The sequence below is a fragment of the Sceloporus undulatus genome, chromosome 5, assembly GCF_019175285.1.
Source record: "Sceloporus undulatus isolate JIND9_A2432 ecotype Alabama chromosome 5, SceUnd_v1.1, whole genome shotgun sequence".
Taxonomy (NCBI): domain Eukaryota; kingdom Metazoa; phylum Chordata; class Lepidosauria; order Squamata; family Phrynosomatidae; genus Sceloporus; species Sceloporus undulatus.
In genome coordinates this window covers 144758417-144777640 of record NC_056526.1, presented here as the reverse complement: position 1 = coordinate 144777640, position 19224 = coordinate 144758417, and the positions used below count along the sequence as shown (strand labels likewise).

At 39.3% G+C, this 19224-nt stretch overlaps 1 protein-coding gene across 2 annotated transcripts in view; it reads right to left on the bottom strand.

Annotated features, from left to right (window-relative positions):
* The window catches only part of FBXW7 (F-box and WD repeat domain containing 7), a 172777-nt gene that overhangs the window by 62671 nt on the left and 90882 nt on the right, over window positions 1-19224 (bottom strand). The gene's annotated exons all lie outside the window — the stretch shown is intronic.

Here is a 19224-nt window from a genome sequence, read left to right as displayed (position 1 = left end):
AATCAATGCAAAGAAATAGTAGAAAATGACAAGGGGGGAGGGAGGAGATCTCTTCTACAGGATCCAAGAAATCAAAAAGACATTTAAACCATGAGTGGGGAATACTAATGACTTATAACGGAATACACTCAATAATCATGAAATAAAAAGGTAATAGAAGCAATACATAGAAGAACTAAATAAATAAGATGAAAGGAGGAACCTTCTTATGATAAATCAAAAACTTTAGAAAATGGAAAGTAATCTCATACCACGTGGAAAAATACATTACTAGGCATATATTACATACCAACAGAGTCATTTCTAGGTATAGAGACAAATTCTAACTAAAATCTGCCAACAAATAAGAAAAACAAAACAATGGCGGGATACAAACCGCCGCTTTGCGGCGGTCTGCCGCCGCCGGTTAGTCTGCAGGGGAGCCGGAGCCTCCACACGGCGCGGCTCCCGTGCAGACAGAAAAAGAAGCTCCAAAATGGAGCTTCTTTTTCAGTCGCGTTTGCGACGTAGCGAGGCGCCAGGGGCGCACTCGCTACGTCACAAGGGACGCGACGCGTACGGCCGCTCAGCATCCGATACGCAATGATGGCGCCGGCCATGTAGAAGGGCCGGCGCCATCTTGTACGGACGGAGTCCGTATTAGGCACAGGGGCGTCTATAAGAGACGCCCCTTTTTTAAAATAGGACGTCCTCCGGACGTCCCAAATGCCAGTGCAGAAAGCACCAATGGTCCACAGATAGAATGTATGCTGAGCATTTCCAATCTTCAAGAAATCAGCCTGTTTTAGTGGGCCCTTGGTATCTGCTTAGTTTTAGTTCAAATGAGTGGATACTTAAGTCCCATCTAACACAATGGCATAGTAAAATGTGTACCTTATATAAAATTGTAAAATCAAGGTTTGATTTTTGGAATGTGTGTGTGTGTGTGATATTTTCAAACTGTGGGTAGTTGAATCCATAGATAAAGAATCTGTGGATAAAGAGGGTCATATAGTTAAGCCTTTTGTTAGTGCTGATCATAAAAATTACTGACAGCTATAAGAGAAATAGATGTGTCATTACATTTGACTTTTACTAATGCATAACCTATTTGTAGGAGAACAGGCCACTTGTAAGGAATGAAACTGAAGAATAAGAATGTTTCCCAACTGGTACAAGGGTCAGACAATTTTGCCCTTTATAAACCTATCTGTTTAATTTTTATGTAGAATATATAAGAAAAACTAGATTAGACATGGAGGAAGGAATGATCAAAACTGGAAGAAGGAACACCAACAATTTAAGATGTGAAGATAACACCAAACTACTTGTAAAACATATAAAAAGAACTTGAACCAGCTACTGAAGCAAGACAAAGACGAATGTGCAAAAGCAGGGTTACAGTTGAAAGTCATGAGAACAAAAATAATGACCAGATGATTCACATAACTTTAAAGTACAATAGCTAGTGGAAACTACAAAATCGTTAAAGATTGTGTATTTCTTAGCTAAGTCATAAATCAAAATGGAGACTGTAGTCAAGAAATAAGTAGAACAGGACATGGAAAGGTGGCTACCAAGGGGATGCTTGCTTGCTTATTTATTTATTTATTTATTTGATTTATATCCCCCTTTCTCCCAAAATAGTATTCAAAATGGCTGTAAGATTTATCATCAAATATCAAAATCTGGATTATACATGACACAGCATGTCTTATTTCTATGTACATTTGTGGAAGATGAGCAGTGAAAAAAGCTGATAAGAAGAAAACAAATTCATTTGAAATGTGGTGCTGAAAGTGAGTTTTGTCGATGCCACAGAGAGGATGAACAAATAGGTCTGAGAGCAAATCACGGCTGACGTCAAAGTAACTAAACTGTGGGCATGTCAGAAGGCAATGTATGACTCATCAGAAAAGATAATAATGCTTGGTAAGGGGGAAGGCAGTAGAAATAGCAAGACTACATTATAAGTTCATAGACTCGGTGCAGGAAGCCACAGCCCTATATTTGCACGAGCTCAGCAGGGCAGTTAAAGTCAAAGCTGACCTAACAGCACAGGAAACAATTCACTAAAAACCCCTAGGGGTCTCTCTGTATGTTTCTTTCCCACACATAAACACACAAATCTTACCCTTCCTTATACTGGTCTGTGAAGTAACCTCTATAAAGGAAATATAGAGTAAAACCAGCAAGTCTGTGAGTTATTTGGTAGCTTTGTGGAAAAGAACGGTACAGTGGACCCTTGTTATATGCTGGAGTTTGGTTCCAAGATCCCCCGTGGATAACAAAATCTGTGTATACTCAAGTCCCCTTAAATATAATGACATAGCAAAATGGTGTCCCTTATAAAAAATGGAAAATCAAGGTTTGATATTTGAATTTTATACTTTTTTAGAACATTTTCAAATCATGTATGCTTGAATCCGTGTATCAAAAAATCTGTGTATAAGAAGGGTCGACTGTACTGTATAAGAAGAAACAGTAGGGGAGAGTGAGATGTCAACATGCAACCACTGTTGTTGTGTGTCTTCAGATCATTTCCGAATTATGCTAAGTCTGTATTTTGGGGGTCAGATCCCAAAAGACTGCCTAGATTCTGAGTAAGAAATATGAAGGAGTTAGCAAAAGGGGTATGTTCCGACTCCTGCTTCATAAAGTAACACTAACCATACAGTCAGAGCAACAAAATTAACTAAAACAAAATATGAGGTTTCTGTAGTCTCCTAGGCACTTCAGTTTGGTACCGACAATGTCGTTTGTGGAGCTACAGCTCAGTAGTCTGCTGCAGCCTATACAACAATTCACAACAACAGACCTGCTAGGAACATATGGCTAAAATAGATGTATGCAATGCTAAGCATAAGTGTTGCCATTCACCAATAAAGATGGCTATGTTCTTTTTTTTTGTTCTAATTTGTTGAAGATGAGAACATTCTTATGCTAACAGAAATTTCTCCTGATTGTATGAAAGGAAATGGGAAGAACAGGAGATGAGGCATGTCTTCTTTCTCATGATGTTGTCCATTTCTTACTTATGTGTGTTGCTTCTATTTTCATCCTGTCTTTGAGGTTTGCACCTGGTAGGCAGAACCCTAATTATAGGATTCTCTGAACATGTTGCATTCCTATGCACTGACCTTGCACAGTTATAGTGCATAGGACATTATGTCAAAATATGACTATTAGTAACAATAGCAAGAGAATAATATCAATTTGTAAAACTTAATTATCTTTGATATTGTGGCAGGAACAGTTCCTATATGGGAAGAACATGTATCACCTCATATTAGCAGAAAGTGACCACACAAGAAGTGTTATATCCTGCTCTTCAGCCACAAAGTTTGTCAGAGTGGTTTATACAAAGACTATACCATGCTTGCAACAGTATTTGACTGTTTATGTAGGATTAAAGATAGTCTGATCAAACAACAGTTTGGAATACCATCAGTCAAAACACACAATACTGAAACTCAATGAAGCACTTTTCATTTTAGACTCTTTCAGTATCGAACTGTGTGCTGTCAGTGCAGAACAAAGATTTTTTTTTAAAAAAAACCACACAAGCAACTAACATTTTTGTTTGCTTTGAAATACTTTGGTATTCTGAACCAATTATAAATATTCTATGCTTTAGGGGGAAAAGTTAGTTCTAAAATCTAGCTAAATCTTTGTATTTACACAAAGAACAAGCTACTCTACTGAGTTGCATAAGATCCTGGTTTATTGAAAACAAATAGCTTTTTTCCTGAAATAAGATGGACATATTTATTCGTGCTGAAATGGATATTCTAATCCATCTGTTTGCTTCCCTCCTATATTCCTTGCTTACTCTACAGTGATTTCTCAATTTAAAGGAAAAGAACAAGAGCTTCTAGAAATGTTTATACATGGGAGGGGTACAACAGTAAACCACTCTGTTTTTGAATTAGCAAAGCAAAAGGCCACTCGATGTCTGTGTGTATGTGCACACGCTAGGGGACAGAGAAGATGTGTCATGTCTTTACTAGCTGAAATTGTCACATGCACTATCAAATAAGGGTCAATAACATTCACAGCACAACACATCTATTGCTGTTTTAAGTGTTGCTCCTTTACGCAGCGCAAGAAGGAGCTCCGTTTCGGAGCTCCTTCTAGGCTTTGTGTTGCTGGGCACAGCCTTCAGACGGCTGCGCCAGTGACGCAGAGGAGAAAGGGGCCAAGCGGCCCCTTTCTCCTCCTCCCCACCGCCGCGGGGTGTCCTTGGGGATTGAAGCCCCAAGGACACCCCTTTCCAGGCTGCGAGGAAGGGGCCTTTTGCCGTTTCCCCGCGGCCCGGAAAGCGGCGTATCGAGGCCTCAGCGGCTGCCGCTCTGGCCACTGAGGCCCCGATACACTGGGGAAAGGGATGGGTACAGGCCGCCGCTTTTCGGCGGTCTGTAACCCATCTAAATGTATTTTTTTGCCAGAGTTTTATTAAAATATGATTTTATTTCTACATATTGTACCAAATGTTCTACCAAATGTGCATCTATATATTAAAAATGCAAAGCAAGATTGGAATTTAGCACAAAGTATATAATACTTTGATGTCCCATTATTATCATAATATAAATATGAGTTATTGGGGGGGTTTAGGTTTAAAGAGAGATTAAGACAAATGTGAACACTAAAGACTTCCTTATTCTTACTCTATAATGCAACTACGATCTGATGTAGACATATGATGATTAACTATAGTAGCTCCATTTTTCTTCAGTGAGTGCATATAAACAACAGAGAATGAAGGGGACAATTCTAATCTGAATGTCTATTATCTGTCTTGATTTATTGCCATGATTACTTTTTTCCTATAAAAATAAGAAAGAAACCTACCCTGAAGATGTTGTTTTTTTAATCATTCAAACTAGAATCTCTTGGAAGCAAACACACATCTGCATACATCAGAACAGAATCTCTACACTACTGGGGATCACATCACATTTTTTCATGTTCCCCTAACCCACTGTCATTCAGTGTCTGCTATATAATTTCACATACACAGAAGCTATAATTGGAACTGTAAAAAAAATAAATCAAATTTGTCCAAATAGTTCTATAGCCAAAGATCCTGGTTCAAAGCCAGTTGTGCAAGTATTTTCACATGGTTAAGAGTGTCTATCATTATGTGTGTTTCAGTTAACCATGCACAGACAAAGTAATGAACTTCTGAACCATGATCCTAGTCATCTCTTTGTTAGAACATATTAAAATCAAGGGAAGTAATAGTGCCACTATATTCTGCTCTGGTCAGGCCCCACCTGGAATACTGTGTCCAGTTCTGGGCGCCACAATTCAAAAAAGACATTGAGAAACTGGAGCGTGTCCAAAGGAGGGCGACTAAAATGGTGAAGGGTCTGGAAACCTTGCCCTACGAGGAACGCCTTAGGGAGCTGGGGATGTTTAGCCTGGAGAAAAGAAGGTTAAGAGTTGATATGATAGCTCTGTTTAAATATTTGAAGGGATGTCATATTGAGGAGGGAGCAAGCTTGTTTTCTGCTGCTCCAGAGACTAGGACCCGGAGCAATGGATGCAAGCTGCAGGAAAAGAGATTCCACCTCAACATTAGGAAGAACTTCCTGACAGTAAGGGCTGTTCGACAGTGGAACACACTTCCTCGGAGTGTAGTGGAGTCTCCCTCCTTGGAGGTCTTCAAACGGAGGCTGGATGGCCATCTGTCGGGGATGCTTTGATTTGGATTTCCTGCATGGCAGGGGGTTGGACTGGATGGCCCTTGTGGTCTCTTCCAACTCTATGATTCTAAAACAATGGAAGGATGGCTTATGTTGAGGAAGATAAAGAGTAATGACATGAAAGGCCTTTACCAAAAAAAAAAAAAAAAAACCCATCCCATCACCTTTCTTCCTATAGCAGTGGCAAATAGACACTAAATATCTAAAACATCAAGTTGTTTTCCATAAACAAAGCTGGATTTGTTGTTGAACTGCTTTACCAAGCTTTAACTGGTTGTTGGATAAAAGGTCAAACACTGGTGTCTCATGTGATAAAGAGAAAGTCAAATTACTGGCTTTTTGTTAAAAAGTTGGTCTTTTTTTATTCTCAAGAGACACAATGAAACAAATTAAAGATTGCAGCATATTTGAGTTGCTTCTTGGTTTATTATTCTATTCCCTATGCAACCAATTTTTTTTTAACAAATCCCTTTCTTGAGTTCTATTTCACTTGTGAATCAATTTTGGGACTGAATGGTCTAATGCATGATGATACTAAAATTAATATTCAGAGGTTTGGACGGAAGACTGGAAGTTCTCCAGTGGCTTACTGTGATACTGACAGACCACTCTGATACCATGAATTAGGTTAACTTTACAGTTTCAGCTTCCATCCACGAGCTTCTCATCTAAATTCATGTCCAGAAGTCAAATGGATATTTTTTCTGACCCTTTTGTGTGAATCATGCAGGTAAAACTGTGGTTAAGAGGGGCACTCCTCAGAAGCTGTTATTGCATTTGTTTTGCTTTTAATTTATCCAAGTAGTTTCAAATCTTAATGCAGGAAAACATCCAGAATTTTGAAACTCTTCATCCAAAACAGACCAAGAATCTTTGAGCAAAAGCACTATGGCAGAAGGTTACAGAATAAACTCCTTTAGTTCCAAGCAACATCAGTCCCTAATCATCGGTGGGCCAAAGTAGGTCAATGATACTAGGTGGTATTCTATTTAGATTCTGTGGCTCAAAAATAGGATGGAGAGATAATGATAACTTTCCTTTCAACTATTATTAATTCAATGAGAAGGTTTGCCTGTGTTTTTACAGTCAATGGAAAAATTATGGTAAACCCTTTTAATGTTTAGCTCAGGGCAGCCAAGTATATTGTTACCTCGATTATCTGATAACACACAATGGCTCTCCTCCTTTGGACACACAGACACAATACTGGGGCTCCTCACATTCCTTAGAATCTCAGGGACCTATGCTCTGTAGTGAGAAAAAGGAGTGTGACTAACATGATTTTAAGCACAGTAGTTTATATCACCTGGAGTCAACCTATGGGGCAGTACAGATGGGCGGCTTCGTGGCACCCATCTTTGCCCTGCATCTTTGCAGCATCTACATGCTGCAGCACAGACATACTGTCTAAAAGGAGCCGCTCTAGGTGGCTCCTTTTTTTTTTTTTTTTTTTGGTGCCGTCGTAAGGGCTGCAATGGCCATTTGATTGTGTATTCTTGCATGACGGGGCTGGACTGGATGGCCTTTGTAGTGTCATGATTCTATGATTTCTTTTCATCAGACAGGGCCATGCAAATTAAGTTCAACCTCTATGCCACATTGGGGGACAATCTCATCTAGTTTTTTGGGGGGTAGCTAGCTCCAGCATCAACCCAGATAAACAATTCAAACAAAGTAAACAAGAACAGAAGAAGCAAAAATTGGAGACACTACAAAGGCTCATTGGAGAAGTACTATAATAGTCAACTTTCCCCCACAGGGTGGGTCAAATAATTATGTCGAAGCATCTGCTACTTGTTGTGGGGCAGTTCTGCAACAGAATGTTTCTAGAGAAACATAAACAACTGAGTTATAATGTTTGACAAAGAAAGATATATTGAGGACCACAAGAGTGCCGCAGTGTTATTTTCTCTCTTAGTAGAGTGAGCTGAGGCGGGTTACAGACCGCCGAAAAGCGGTGGCCTGCACCCGCCCCTTTCCCAGCCGGATCGGGGCCTCAGCGGCCAGAGCGGCAGCCACTGAGGCCCCGATCCACCACTTTCTAGGCTGCGGGGAAGCGGCAAAAGGCCCCTTCCCCGCAGCCTGGAAAGGGGTGTCCTTGGGGCTTCAAGCCCCAAGGACACCCCGCAGCGGCGGGGAGGAGGAGAAAGGGGCCACTTGGCCCCTTTCTCCTCTGTGTTGCTGGGCGCAGCCGTCTGAAGGCTGTGCCCAGCGATGCAAATGGCAAAAGGCGCTCCGTTTCGGAGCGCCTTTTGCGGCTGGGGAAGGGGCGCACTATGTGCCCTGGTACGGCGTGACGTCATGTCCGTGCCGCCCTGTATAGAGGCAGCGAGGTCGTGACGTCGTAATGGCGATGGTCGCGTGGAATGGCCGCCGCCATTTTGTGCACGCTTCGCGCGTGCTAGGGTTGGGGGCATCCAGAAAGGGCCTAAAACTCCAGCTAGGGCACCAAGAGAGGCTAAAGAATACAAATACATACCCTGACCCACTAGTGGATAGTTTTATCTCCATAGTGGAGGGGTGAAAAAACCAAATAGCCTGACTGTTTGGGGTGTAAAATTTAGAGTTGAGGAATTTATGAATCCTCTTACCGCCTAAGGAATACCACATTTTCCTTTGTCATTCTTAAGGTTTGGGCAAAAAGAAGCCAAGAACAGTTACCTGGCTGTTTAAAGTATTTGTCTTTTGAGCCTTTGTCCAGTCCAGACAACAAGAAGACTAAACTGTTACTAATGGCACAGTCCCAAGCCCTCTGCATCATCTACAAAATGCTCTATAGCTGAATACGTATCATACTTTTTGTGGAATCTCTGAGATCCAATGAGATCATTATCTATAACATTTCCATCATAGCCCAATTTGGCTAGTTTTGTCCATTCAAATGCCCACAATAAACCTTTAACTAGTCTGAGTCTGGATGCAACACCTGCCCCTGACTTAGAAGACTGCTACTTAGAAACAGGAGCAAGGGATAAGGGTTCTTGTACAGTTAGAGCCATCAGCTGCAAAAAATAGATTCACTTAAATTGTGAATAATTTCCTGAGGAAAGGAGAAAGAAAAAAACCATACACACACAAAAAAAACCAACTACTTAAAACTAAGTGTAGCACTGAATTTTAATCCTTTTTTACATTCCATCTAGCATGACTATTATTCACAATCAAACAAGATTTTTGCAAGATCACAAGGAATGGATCATATTTAATATGCAAATTTAACTGTGCCCAAATCTCTATTAGCCTTAATACAGAGAAGTACTAAGCAAGTTATTAACCCAAATAAATTCTTATTTTTTTTATTAATCTCCATGTCATGGTGGGTGTTTCTAAAGGGCAACTGGTGATGGCAAATGTGTAAAGTAATAGTTTGATTACATTACTAAGTTATTCTGAGATGGGTATAAAATACAGAAGGTGAGGTCTTTCGGGACAGAGTCACATAAGCCTGTAAGGAAACTGCTTTTATGTACAGGATGAAGGAAGGAGCACAAGGTGGGGGAAAGCTGCTGACAAAATTATTTTTAAAGAAATCAATATTTAAAATAGATTATAAAACAAGTTTATATAAATAACCAGACATTATTATGTTTATTGGGTCAAGATAAAAATCTGTTTTCAGTGTGAAACAAGGATCCCAAAATTCATACAAGAAGGAACTGAGTATCAGGTTGAAAACATTTAGTGTCTAGTAGTGTCGCTTCTATTTGTAATGCTGATGCCAGGGATGCAACTTAAGCCAACTTAAGACCAAGGAATACCAGGTGCTGTAGGCTACATTTCAGAGGAAGACAATGGTAAACTATTATTTGCCTAAGAAAACCCTATCAAATTAATGGATTTTCCATAAATTATCAATCAGCTTGAAGATGCATGTGCCCCAGCATTGCCAATTTCCGGAGAATTTAATTAATTTCTTTCCAGGGATATTTGACTGAATATTGGGGAATTTCGGGGAATTTGGATTTTGGTAAAATATTCCGGGGAACATCTTCAAGGCTTGTAGGGAACACTAATGTGCACACACACACATACACAGCAAAGGTATGTGCTCTGCCCACTGAACTATGGCTCCTTCCTAAATTTACCTCTATAAATTCAGTTCTTAAAATAACCTCCCTGCCAGTGGGATAACAAAAATTAGAGGATGATAGAAGATTAAAACCATTATAATGGGAAAATAAAATAGAAGCAGGAGGAATATCTTTACAGTTATGCAAACAGAGTATTTGTCACTTTCATGTCCTCAGTTAATTAAAATTCTAAAACGGGTTTCCAAAAGCTGAATACCTCTCAAGCTCTGAATTCATAGGGCTGACCTTAGACTTTCTTAGAATGATTTTTAATGCAGTCTGTTATCAGCAAAACCCGTTCAAAACACATGTCCCATCTGCCAATACCCTACTTGCAAAAGAAGTTCTTATACTTGCAGACAGTGCAGCTTCTGCCTGCTTCCCTCTCTCCTCTAAATACCAGCTGTATGATAATGAGTGCAAACAGCTGAAAAATACTGCATAGTAACAAAGCTGGTACGAAATGGGCAGAACAACGCTCCCACTCAAAGAAGCAGTTGCAGCATAAACTTTACAGATTAACCACTAAAAAGAGGTGGGGGAGGTTTGAAAAAAAGAAAAGAGGGGCCTGTACAGATAGTGAGAGAATGAGGGGGGGGGGGGGGGGGGGAGGCTCAAGAAGGGGCACAAGCATCTAATGAAAAGTCTAAATTCTAAAGTACTTTTGTTAAACTGCATGAACCAATTCTTCACATTTCCTATAGCTTATTCCTAAACTCCTAATGATATGCCAAGTGCCATTCTGATCATTTGCAATTCCAGGCTGTTTCCAAAAAGACAGCAACTTGTTAATGAAAGTTTTCTATTCATTAACATACCTCCCAGGATGATTAGGAGGGGAAAAATAAAAACAACCATACTATTTCTTATTTATTTCTTATTTATTTATGGTTTTCTACTTTAACTAGGAACTGATCGACAATTACAGTCTGTGTTTTTTCACTGTTTAAAAGGCTCTCTGTATAGCAGAATTTTCAACAGAAACAACAGCTTCATAAAATTTTGTGACTGGCAGTAAACATCAATCCAAATTTTAAGAACCTTATATGATGGCAAGTAGTGGGTTTTGTATGCCCATCTGGTTGACTAAAATTTCAAACAACTAAAATTTTACTGTACCTTGAAAGTTATGCTAAGTAAACGGGAATCCTAAGTTTGGCCAGCACTGCATAAATTTGCATAATTTATACCATCAACCACGGTGCGTTAAAGAACTATTCCAATCTCTGAAACCTTATTTCCTTCAACACTTGCCAGCCATCATGACTATGCCCAACTTATGAGTGCCTTATATGCACCTGGCTGGCCAGTGTTACAGACTGATGGATCAGATGAAAACTGGACTGATTCAGCCAGGCAAAGGTTTCACTGTTTTCTTGGTGAAATCACAGAATTATGGTGAATACACAGTTCTGACTATACAAATTGATTTGGAAGTATATATAGTTTATACATAACATATTCAACTTATTTCCTCACTCAAATAAGGTGTTTCGAGCAAACAACAAAGAAGACATTAATGAAACTTCACTGAGTCATTTCACCCAAAATAAAAATAAGAAATTTCTTGTTAATTAAATGAAATATAATTGTATGTCAACAGATGCAAGACGTTTTAGGCATCTCTCAGCAAAGGTATCCATTTCTGAAATGAAAAAGCACATACATGCCATTTTCCATTATCTATGAAATTACTAGGCAATATATGAATGCAATCCAAATTGTCATTCTAACTTTAAATAATTGTATGGTCTCAGATTCTTAAAGGCTGCTTCACGTCTGGTATTCAACACTTAATGAAGCTAATAATCTCTAACTAATAACTGTTAAAGAGAAACACACATGCACACATTTTCTCTCAATTCATCTAAAGATGAAACCTAGAAAGAATGAACACAATGCCAATCAGGAAATTTTATGGTATAATATAATATGAGTGAAAGAGAAAAACTGAAATTGCTTAACATAAATAGAACAGTGGGGCCTTGATATCCGCTGGGGTTTAGTTCCAGAACCCCTAATGGATATCAAAATTTGTTGATGTTTCAGTCTCATTAAATGCAATGGCATAGTGAAATGATGACCCTTACATAAAATAGCAAAATCAAGGTTTGCTTTCTGGAATGTATTTATTTTTAAAAATATCTTCAAGCTGTGAATGGTTGGATCTGTGGATAAAGAATCCATGGCTACAGACGGGGAGATTCTGGGAAAATGAAAATCATAAAACAAGAAATGGAACACATATACATATACATATTTGCTGTGAATGAGCTAAACTGCACAGGGTTTTTAAATAGACAACAATACAGTGTTTTCTTCAGGAAATGACTATCTAAGAAGAAATATAGTGACATTAACATACAGAAAACCAGTATAACTGATCCAAGTTTTATCCATAGATGAGGAAGAAGTTGAAAGAATCACAGGTACTGAGGAAGAATTTTATCACATCCCAAAACAGGATATGCTATAATCATACACAACGGGAATGCAAAAAATAGGAAAAGAGAACCAAACACTGCAGGAGAATTTTGCCTAGGATCAAGAGTTGAAGCAGGAAAGTGACTGCATTCTGTAAGGCCAATAGTTTGTTCACTGCAAACACACCCTTCAGGTAAACAGACAACTGTACAAAAAAACCCTATATAATTGGAAGTAGAAGATGAAGAAGCTGCATTCTCTCTGCAAAACAAGACCAGGAGTAGACTGTGCCAGGGATACAATGAGCTGCTAATTTAAAACAATTAAAGCTAAAGAAGTGTACCAAGTCCATCACCATGCCAAATTAGAACCTGAAGAACATCCCTTTAAAATGTAAAGACCAGATTTTCTGCACCAAGCCTAACTGACAGAGAATCAGAAGAACTCTAAACTGAAAACAGGGATATTGTCAGGGGAAAGTACAAAAAATTACTTTGTTGATGTGTGCCTTCAAGTCATTCCTAATTTATGGCAGCCGTAAGGCAACTCTATTGCAAGGTTTTCTTTGCAAGATTTGTTGAGGGGGTTTGCCTTTACCCTCCTCTGAGGCTAAGAGTGTGTGATTTGCCCAATGCTACCTAGTGGGTTTTTTAAAAGTAATTTTTATTTAGATTTTTCTGCATACAATATAACAGTTGTTCTGTGCCTTCACGTTGCTTCCAATCTACAGCAACCCTAAGGCAAATCTATCATAGGGCTTTCTTGGCAAGATTTGTTCAGGGGAGGTTTGCTATTACCGTCCCCTGAGGCTGGGAAAGTGTGATTTGCTCAAGGCCACCCAGTGGGTTTCATGGCTAAGCTAGGTCACCAGAGTCACAGCCCAACACCCAAACCACTACACCACACTGGCTCTCATACAACAATCATATGTGGAACAAAATGAAAAAAGCAGAGCAGAAAAAGAATGAATACAAATAAGAAAAGCAAAACAGAAAAAGATGAAAGATCGAAGTTACTTCCAACCTTCAGCAGTTGTTAAACAATATTAAATTATACATTCTGTCAATAACTCTCCCATATAGCAAATTAGCAGCCTTCTTTCTAAAATGTACAATAATCACATTTGAATCTTGTACAATCATGTGTATATTTATTACAGAAAGTCAAACAAATATTACCAAATATTTATTAGTAAATATTAGTAATCTTTTCCACTATTAGTATTATTCCTTCCCCAACTTAGATTAAACAAAACTCTATCACCTTGCTTCTCAAATGTAGGCAGTTTTAGGCACTGATGACACCATTGGGTAGCAGATTTCTTTTTATCCAATAAATCCAAATATTATTACAAGAAGTAGTTTTTAAAAAGAAAGTGCAGCTGATGACTTACTGTCCAACAGGCTTGAATGCAGCAGGATGAGCAGATGGAACTGTCCCTTGTCCCCACTACTCTCTCCCTAATGGCAGAGTATTACTCAAGATTTTCCAAGAAAGAATTTTTTTATATATGGAATGAGAAACACCAGAAATATCCAAGATGGGTTCAGAAAGAAAGAGGTATAAGGGATCATACCACAAACATACTAGATAATGGAATGTGCCAAAGAATATCAGAAGAATCAACTCGTGCTTTAGCGATTACAGCAAAGCTTCTGACTGTACATCATGAGACGTTACAGTTCACTCTAAAAGAAATGAAGAAATCACAACACCGAATTGTACTGATCCATAATCTATATTCTGGACAAGAGTCTACTGTCAGGGGAAAAACGAAGAAACAGAATGGTTTCCCATTAGTGAGGGCATCAGACAAGGCTGCATTTGATCCCTCTGTCTAATTTATACACAGAACATATCATACAGAAATCAGGATTAGAGTCAGAGGAAGGATGCATGGAAACTGGAGGAAGAAAAGTCAACAGTTTAAGATCTGCCATTGACACGATTTGCAGAAAACAACGAAAGCTTAGAACAAGCACAGCTGAAAGTTAAAGGCAAAACAACAATAACAACAACCAAGAAACTATTGACCAATTAGCTTGACTTCGATGCCAAGAAAGGTTCTAGAACAGATCATGAAATAGTTAGTCTGTAGTACACTTACAGAGGAATGCAGTTATTACTAACAGCCAACATGGGTTTCTGTAAAACTAGTCATGCCAAACTAATCTTATCTCTTTTTTTTATGGTGTTACATCCTTGGTAGATCCTTGGTAGATCAGGGCAGTGCTGCAGATGTAGTGTATTTTGATTTCAGTAAGCCTTCTGACAAAATCCCCTATGATTGTTGTAGAAAAGCTGGTGAACAGTGGGCCAGACTGTGTTACAGTTAGGTGGATCTGTAATTGGATGATGGACTGAACCCAGGGAGTCTTCAACAATAGTTGTTCTGAATCCTGGAGAGAAGTGATTTGTGGGATGCCTCATGGTTCTGTCCTGCACCTGGTGTTAATTAACATTTTTATAAATTACTTAGATGATAGAGTAAAAGACATGCTTATCAAATTTGCAGATTTCTCCAGAAGCCAGGATTAGAATTTACAATTACCTTGCCAGACTGGAAAACTGGGTCCAAATCAATAAAATGAATTTCAGTGAGGATACATGTAAGGCACTACAACTAGACAGGTAAAATGGGTGATACCTGACTTGAAAGCAGTACATGTAAAAAGGATCTAGGCGTCTTAGTAGACCACAAACTAAATATGAGACTACAGTGTGACGAAGCAGCCCTAAAAGCCAATGAAATTATTGGCTGCATCAACAGGAGTATAGCATTCCAACTGAGGGAAGTATTTATGCTACTCTTATTCTCCTTTGCTCAGAATTCATCTGGTATACTGTCCAGTTCTGGCCAGCATAGCTGAAAACAGATACTGGCGGGGTACAGACCGCCAGAAAGAGGCGCCATAGAGGTGCCTCTCTTTGCTGCACAGCAGCAACCAGATTGTGCAACGCTTCTGCGCACCAAAAAAGGAGCAGTAAAAAGCAGCTTCTTTTTGCTGCACAGCTGCGCTGCAGCAAACCTGCAGACGCCCTGATGGCATCGCAGCTGCACAGCACTGTTTGGATGCTGTGCAGCTGCGACACCTTCGTTACGTGCGACGGTTGCCGGGCGTGTGGGTGCTATGTCCACCAGGCAACCCTCACACGTAGCGAGGGCACCGCAAAGGCCTGTCTGTTGAGGGCCGCTGACTAGTTGCACTCTGTCCAGAAAACAATGACCAATATAATTAAGGAACACCTTAGGGAGCTGGATATGTTTAGCTTGAAGAAGATAAGAGAGATGTCATGATTGCTATCTTTAAAAATCTGAAAGGATGTCATGTAGAAGATGGAGCCAGCTTGGTTTTGGTTGTTCCAAAGACCAGATCACAAACCAATGGATTCAAATTATTAAAAAAAGAGATTTTACCTAAATATAAAGAAGAACTTATTTACTTTAAGAGCTTCTGAACAGTGGAATAGTTTGTCTCAAGAGGGTGGTAGACTATCCATTTTTGGAGGTCTTTGAACAGAGGTTGGATAGGCCTCTTTCAGAAGTTGTTTAGTTATGTATTCCTGCATGGCAGAGAGTTAGACTAGATGGCCCTTGTGGATTCTAAGATTTTACGATCCTAAGGCGGAAGGTACAAAAACAAAGTTACAGCTGAATATTAAGAAGACAAAAATAATTACCGTATATACTCGACTATAAGTCAACCTCATGTATAAGTTGAGAGCAGATTTTGGGGGCAAAATTATGGATTTTGGTATGACCCACGGATAAGTCGAGGGTAAAACTTAGGGACATGCAACAAAGAATCCAAATGATGAAGCAAAGGAAAACAATGCCAAAGAACTACAAAATTATGGCAGACATAACTGTTTTGGCTCACTCTAAAGGCTGGATAGAAGAGGGAATAGAGGGAGGTCAATGCTTCAAGGACAGATTGCACTCTTGCCTTTCACCAAGGGATGGTTCCCTTTTTAATAAGAGTTAAAGTATAATATTTACATTTGACCCATGGATAAGTCGACCTAGGTTTTGGAGGTCAAATTTTTGACTAAAATTTCTAGACTTATACATGAGTATATACAGTACCATAGCTGATTTACATTACTTAAAAGCAGACAATGAAGACATCAAAACAGTTAGATTTTGGCTCAGTCATTAACCAAAATGGAATCTTATAGTCAAGAAATCAGAAGAATACTAAGACTTGGAAATACAAGAGGGACCAGATAAGATCCTCAAATGCTACAAGATATAATTAAATACCAAAGTCATAGAGTTGGAAGAGACCTCAAAGGCCATCCAGCCCAAACCTCTGCCATGCACCCTCAACACACAGCCCTCTGTCACAATTACCCCCAACAGATGGCCATCCAGTCTCTGTTTAATAACCTCCAGAGAAGGAGACTCCACCAATCTTCAAGGCAGAATATTCCATTGTCAAACAGCTCTTACTGTCAGAATGTTCTTCCTAATGTTGAGGAGGAATCTCTTTTCCTGTAGTTTGAATCTGCTGCTCTGGGTCCCATTCTCTGAAGAAGAAAACAAACTTGTTCCATTTTCAGTACGACATCCTTTAAAATATTTAAATGCCACTATCTTATCACCTCTTAACCTTCTCTTCTCCAGGCTAAAGATACTCAATTCCCTAAATCATTCCTCATAGGGCGTTTTCCAGGCCTTTCACCGTTTTGGTCACCTTCCTCTGGACACGCTCCAGCATGTCAACATCTTTTTTTAATTGTGGTGCCCAGAACTGGACACAGTATTACAGGTAAGACCTTACCAAAGCAGAATAGAGTGGTGCCATTACTTTACTCAATCTAGGCGCTATACTTCAATCGGTGCAGCCTAGAATCACACCAGCTTCTTTAGCTGTTGACTCAGGTTTAATTGTGATCTACTAGGACTCCTAGATCCCTTTCACATGTACTGTTGTCAAGACAGGTGTCCCCTTATTCTATATATTTATGTTTCATTTTTTCTGCCTAAGTGTAGTACCTTACATTTCTCCCTGTTGAAATTCATTTTGTTAGTTTTGGTCCAGCTTTCTAATCTATTAAGGTCGTTTTGAATGTTAATCATTTCTTCTGGGATACCAAATTAGGTACCGCTCCTCATTTGGTGTCATCTGCAAATTTGATAAGCATGCCCTCTTATTATTCAAACCATTCAGTCATGCAACATTTTAAAGAAATAAATGATGAATTGTAATTATTACCACTAACAGTTTGAGTAGTATGCGGCCCTCCAGATATATGTTAAACTGAAACTCCCAGCAGTCCCATACAGAAAACAAAGTAGTGAGAAATGCTGAAAACTGCAATCTAACACTGAAAATCATGTTCTATTCTAACCTCTAGTTTACTAACATTGTTACCAACTCTTGGTGTCTTTAAATTAGTGTGCTTTGCCCGTGTCACTGAACCAATTTAGACAAACCAAAGGAAAGGATATTAACTAGATTTACTTCAAATACTATTAACAAAAGTCAAGATCCCTTTCCTATATTAAAAGCACATGAATTTTTTTGAAGCACAACCAAGTAAAAATAAAATATACAAGCGACACATATGATCTCATAGTGATACGAGTTATTTCATTAGAATAGACCCAATTCCTCCAGTATTTTCAAAGTAATGCCAAGCTTTCAGAGGATATAAGATGAAATTGTTGGAATTTTTAAAAACAGTGCTACACTGCCCCTACATGTTCACTTGTGGAAGAACAGTTCAACATACTACTTCCCACACTTCCAATGAAAGCTGCTGAGCAGATACATTCTAACATTGCATGCTAATATAGTTTATGTAATTATAAATTTTAAGCATTTCAATTTGAAAGTATTTTCTAATTTCCTGTAGAAAGATTTGTTGCAAGACATGGTATTTTCTGAAGAAAGAACTGCTTGAACTACAATGCATACTGAATTCCCTGAATCTTGCATATAAACACAGTAAACCCCCCCCCACACACACACACATTTTTCCAGCTGTGTTTGTTATTTTTACTACAGAACGTAACATTTTTTCCTGGTACTAAAAAGAGCCAGAAGAACGAGCATGGCATAGAGGTTTGAGTATTGGACTACAACTTTCGAGACCAGGGTTCGATTCCCAGCTTGGCCATGAAACTCACTGGGTGACCTTGAACCAAGGATTGGGATTTAATTCTGAGATTTCTATAGTGGTACCTCAGAAGTCTTGGTACTCACAGTTTCAGTCATTTGCAAGGCCAAGGCCATGGCTCTCTCCCTCTCCCCCTCTTACTGGCATCTTCCCCCCCAGCTCTGGGGACTTTAATAGGTCCCGGCAGCCATCAGGACTCTCTTTCCCAGCACCACTGGGGGCCTGGCATGCACACACCTCACCCTCTCCATCACAGTCAGTGGGTGCGTGAAACATCAAGCATAAAATTCCTAGCACCAGGAAGATGTAAGGGAGGGAGGGGGGAAGGAAGTGAATTTCACAAATAGTCAAGTCCCATTATCCCCAATGACCCCAAATTGACCCCAATGGGGACAATGGTACTTGAATATTTGCAAAATTTCGGATTTGTGGGGGGGAGGGGGGCAGAACTTATCCCCCATGAATCCAGAGGGACCACTGTACTCCCAACGAAAGTAAAACTTTTTCAGCCTCAGGGGAGGGCAATAGCAAAACCTCCTCTGAACAAAACGTGCCAAGGAACCCTTATGATAGGGTCGACTTAGGGTCGCCGTATGTCAGAAACAACTTGAAGACACACAACAGCAACAATAATATAAATACTAACATGAATTATGTGTCTGAAAAAGTGGACTCTAGTCCTCAAAGATTTATGCCAGTTTACTTGCTAGTCATTTAGGTGCTGCAAGACTCTTCAAAGCTTCCGATATTATATAAAATTCTCACTATTATCTGTATTTCCAACAGACCGACACACTATTCTTATCAACATTTAACACTTACAAATATTTTGAACTTTCAGGATTAAGTAGGATGCTTCAGGATCAAAAAACTATATAAACTTTTAGGTGGAAGTGCAAGTTCCATAGGTCCAT